General features: G+C 34.9%; 1 protein-coding gene across 1 annotated transcript in view; it reads right to left on the reverse strand.

The window, feature by feature from the left end:
* Positions 1-5,546, reverse strand: part of MDGA2 (MAM domain containing glycosylphosphatidylinositol anchor 2) — a 534,959-nt gene that overhangs the window by 70,026 nt on the left and 459,387 nt on the right. The gene's annotated exons all lie outside the window — the stretch shown is intronic.

The following is a 5,546-nucleotide window of genomic DNA, read 5'->3' on the forward strand; positions in this document are numbered from 1 at the left end:
AAGAGTCTTCTCCAACACCACAGATCAAAAGCATCAATTCTTCGGTGCTCAGCTTTCTTCACAGTCCAACTCTCACATCCATACATGACCACTGGAAAAACCATAGCTTTGACTAGATGGACCTTTGTTGGCAAAGTAATATCTCTGCTTTTGAATATGCTATCTAGGTTGGTCATAACTTTCCTTCCAAGGAGTAAGCGTCTTTTAATTTCGTGGCTGCAATCACCATCTGCAGTGATAATCAGGATCCCTCCAATTCTGACTGCAGGGAGCTGGGTGCATAAATGATGACTTCTGTATAGTATGCCTTTTAATTCATCCCCTGAACACAAGAAAGGCTGATCATTTAAAAGTATGTTCAGTTCATTTCCACAGTTTATGGAACTTTGGTATGACAGTTGGTCATACTCAACTAAATTATTTAAGTAATTTTGTCTACTAAGAGAATTAAAAAATACTAGCTACTGAAGATTTTATACACTATTTTTCATTTAATTTTTATAAAACTCCAATGAAGTTAGAATTATTATATTTATTTCCTCAGTCAAGGAAACTCACACTTAAAGAACTGATAAACTTTTCTAGGTCACACAGTTGATAAGAAGCAAAAGATGAAATAAGAACCCAATGTTGCTCAATTTCAAGGCTACCCTTTTAATCTTGATTACTATTATTTTGTTCCTATTATTTATATTAATATGTTGCCTTCACAAATTTTTCAAATCAATGTGTACTTTATTTGCATTCCTTTGGAAAAGTGATAAAGAATTTTTACACTTAGGAAGGCCTAATTATGTTGAACTGAATTACATAGCAATGTGTGATAGACTTAAGATAATGAATCTTTCTTTTGGAGGAAGGTTAAGCATACAAAAGGTTTTGATTCTGTGAGTCCTGACAGTTTAAGAGAATTCAGATTCTGCTTTTGAATTTTATTTCAGGACTCCAATGAATGTATGCTCTGTTTGTGCTGAGCTCTGTGCTCATAACTGTTACATAAATCAGTAAATGACAGAGTATTTTATATTGCCTCAGGAAGAAATTTGCATGTGTTACTGGTGTATCCCTTCAACCATGCTTTTTTTACTTTCATCTGTTGAAACAAAACAACACTGAAAACCACCCAAGAGACCATGAATAACAGTAAAAATAATCATTCTTTAGCAGGTAGTGATAAATCACTATAGAAGAAAAACTGGTTTCCTATCAAGTTTGGAAATAACAGTCTAATTGTTTTCTTGTCATGCTTAGATCAGCAGGTGCAAGGACACCTCAACCTAAACCTTAATTCATCATGCATTTCTACCCTGATACCTTGGAATTAAGCAGTTCAAGCACCGTCTTTCTTCACAAGATACTCTTTTCAGGATATAAAATAGATCACTATTTAGGGTTTTGATTTTGGCATTTCATCTTGGCATATCATTTCTCTGATATAAAGGGGATCATAATAACACCTTTCCTTTTATGCATATGTACAGCTTTACATCTATTTTTTACTACTGCTATGTTCTGGATTTATAACTGATAGCTTTGTATTTTGACCCTGCAAATACCACCTGACCCCTCCGCATCTCATTAATAACTTTCTCTAACAGCTTTTTCATTAAATTTACTACCAGTAAATTCTGATTCTTATCCATCCTATACATTGCCACCAAAGTAACTTAATCTTATTATCCTGCTCCAATTATCTGAGTGCAATGATTTTGGAATGTTATTTATAATAATAGCTAACATTATTGAACACTTACTGGGTACATTGATGAACTATTCAGCTAAATTTTGTTGAAATCTACAATATCACCATGAATATTTTTAGGTTTTTTTATAATACGTTAGCATGATACCACTTAAATAGACAAATAGTTATCCATTTGGGCAATCAATTTGACACTTATAGGGAGAAGCCTCAAGTTAATATATTTTCATAAACTTTATATAATAGAAACCAGCTATATAGCAGTTATAGTTTCATTTCAATATTCATAAGATAAAAGTCTTAATTATCAAGTGTTTTTCAAATTATAGGCATAGAAGAAAAGACAGTAACAAAAATAATGCTTACACAAATATATAAATAGAGATTAGCATCTCTTACTGCATTTTAGGGGAAAAAAACAACAATATTCTCTTTTCATAATAAACATTGCACAACAACATTGACTGATATTGCTCATTCATTAAAAAATCACCTAATTAGACTGGCATTAAAAAAATGAAAATAAGGAGAAACTAAGCAAAATTCTTTTAACAGATACTGTATCTGTTGAACTGAAAATGGATGGTTGAGGGAACAAGACAATGAAAATATGACATAAAACATTTTTAATACATTTTAGATATAACTTCAAGTTGTGCGTACATTTTTTATGAGTCTTGGGAAATTTAGATTTAAAAATTTCCTGGGATACAAAACCGTTACATTTTAGTGAGTTTATGGCCAATAAGATAAAATAATTTTTCTCAGTAAATGAATAAAGCAGTGTCACTAAAGCTGCTGCTGCTGCTACTGGTGCTGCTAAGTCACTTCAGTCATGTCCGACTCTGTGTGACCCCATAAACGGCAGCCTACCAGCCTCCCCTGTCCCTGGGATTCTCCAGGCAAGAGTACTGGAGTGGGTTGCCATCGCCTTCTCCAATGCATGAAAGTGAAAAGTGAAAGTGAAGTCGCTCAGTCGTGTCCAACTGTTAGTGACCCCATGGATTGCAGCCTACCAGGCTCCTCCGTCCGTGGGATTTTCCAGGCAAGAGTACTGGAGTGGGTTGCCATTGCCTTCTCCAATGCATGAAAGTGAAAAGTTGAAAGTGAAGTCACTCAGTCGTGTCCGACCCTCAGTGACCCCATGGACTGCAGCCTACCAGGCTCCTCAGTCCATGGGATTTTCCAGGCAAGAGTACTGGAGTGGGGTGCCAGTGCCTTCTCCTAAGTCTAGTTAGTTGTTTTTAATTTCTATTTTATAACTATTAGTTGCTTTATCGGACCCATCAACAAATTTGAGAGCTGCAGTTTCCTCAGTAGTGGTGAGGGTGGTCTTCAAAATCCACTGCAGCACTGAAACTGATGAATATTTGAATATTATGTACTATCTAGTTCTATAGATGAGCTCCATTATTAATGTTATATCATAATCTACTATTTTTTTCTACTAATAACTGAGCTGGCTGAATATTTACTGTAAGTGTTTGAAGATCATTAGACTGTGTGACCAGAAAAACCAACCATCTGTACTATGGAAACGTTTTAATTTTAAATACTTTTGAAACTATGAAAAAGGTTAAAATGCAGAAACATATAGAGAATATATAAACTAATAACCATGTATTTATCAATAAAGTGAATTCAATATTTTACCATATTTTTCTTAGATATCCTTTAAAAACAGATAAAATCTTACAGATTTATATAACCCCACAATCTACCTCTTACCTGATACATTTTTTTTTTTCACTCACCACAAAAAGAACTATACATGGGATGTGCTTTTTTATCTTTTCCCAAATATGGTTTTATACTTTTCCAACATATATTTGAATACATAGAAGTTACATTGGTTGAAAAAGAAAAAACTATCTTCTTCCAAAATATAAGCTTTTTTGCTATGATAAAAAAAAAATTCGAAGACCTCCCTTGCAGTCCAGTGGTTAAGACTCCGGGCTTTGACTTCAGGGGCCTTGGGTTTGTTCCCTGGTTACGGAAGTAAGTTCTCGCATGCTATGCAGACAAAACAATTTTAAATAATAATAATTTTTCTGTAACTGAGTTTTTGTTTTATTTTCCAAAACAACTGCACCTAAATGGTCATGGCATTGTGTTGATGTAGAATGTATATACACAAGTACCAGAATTCTTCCCGCTATTTGTCTATCTTTATGGTTTCATATGACTTCCCTGGTGGCTCAGACTGTAAAGCAACTGCCTACAGTGCAGGAGACCCGGGTTCAACCCCTGGATCGGGAAGATCTCCTGGAGAGGGAAATGGCAACCCACTCCAGTATTCTTGCCTGGAAAATCCCATGGATGGAGGAGCCTGGTAGACTACAGTCCATGGTTTCATATATGGGTATAATATCTTTATATTATCCACTAATAATGACTAAGAATCTGCTCCATGTTCAAGGTAATGCTATTGAGCACTTTACAGAGGAGCAAATATGCATTTTCTCAAGATTGACACTACTTTGTATGGCAGTACTTCATTTGCTGTATTCTCCAATGTAGTGAGAATACACAGACATCTAGCTATATACACAGTGTAGTCAGTGTTTCTCTTTTCTGTTAAACAACCTAATTTCCCATTTTAATAGATTTCACCAGAAAATACAATTATCATTTTTATTATGTCAGGAAATATATTCTTTTAATTTCAGTGTTAGGGGAGAGTTAGCCCAGTGTAGCCTTTACAGATAAAATTGATGATTTGTTACGTGTTTTGACTTTTTACTGTCTCAAAATAATATCTTTTATTTTGATACTTCAAAAGTTTTATTTTCTAATCTTGACCAAAATGTCCAATTCTATACTTGACTTGAGGTAACTTTATTCTGTTTCCAAAGAAAGTATTTTCCTTCCTCACTTCCATTACAGAGCCACTGTGTCAGATGGCCAATATAATTTACTTATTTTTCATCAAGAACTAGTTGAACTTAGACTAATACATGTGCTCATCACGTTATGTGTAAAAGTTCCTACTTTATCTTGTGTTGTGGTTTTGCTAATTAACTAAGCATTATTTGATTATTCATTATGTTCGTTTGGTTTACAAGGAACAGTTTTTTGAAGTTGATGTGATACTAAATACAGCAATTTTTTGATGGTTGCTTTTGTATTCATCTAATTAGAATTGTCAAATCTAGAACATACAAAATAATTTTATACTAGCTAAAATGAATAAGCTTTTAAATTATTCTGAGTCAATTAGAATCAGTTTGTAAACAGAGGTAATTTTAAACAGTGTGGAGATTCCTTAAAAAACTGGAAATAGAACTGCCTTATGATCCAGCAATCCCACTGCTGGGCATACACACTGAGGAAACCAGAAGGGAAAGAGACATGTGTACCCCAATGTTCATCGCAGCACTGTTTATAATAGCCAGGACATGGAAGCAACCTAGATGTCCATCAGCAGATGAATGGATAAGAAAGCTGTGGTATATATACACAATGGAGTATTACTCAGCCATTAAAAACAATACATTTGAATCAGTTCTAATGAGGTGGATGAAACTGGAGCCTATTATACAGAGTGAAGTAAGCCAGAAGGAAAAACACCAATACAGTATACTAACGCATATATATGGAATTTAGAAAGATGGTAACGATAACCCTGTATACGAGACAGCAAAAGAGACACTGATGTATAGAACAGGCTTATGGACTCTGTGGGAGAGGGAGAGGGTGGGAAGATTTGGGAGAATGGCACTGAAACATGTGAAATGTCATGTATGAAACGAGATGCCAGTCCAGGTTCAATGCACGATGCTGGATGCTTGGGGCTGGTGCACTGGGACGACCCAGAGGGATGGTATGGGGAGGGAGGAGGGAC

The sequence above is a fragment of the Bison bison genome, unplaced genomic scaffold, assembly GCF_000754665.1.
Source record: "Bison bison bison isolate TAMUID 2011002044 unplaced genomic scaffold, Bison_UMD1.0 scf7180017864259, whole genome shotgun sequence".
NCBI classification, from domain to species: domain Eukaryota; kingdom Metazoa; phylum Chordata; class Mammalia; order Artiodactyla; family Bovidae; genus Bison; species Bison bison.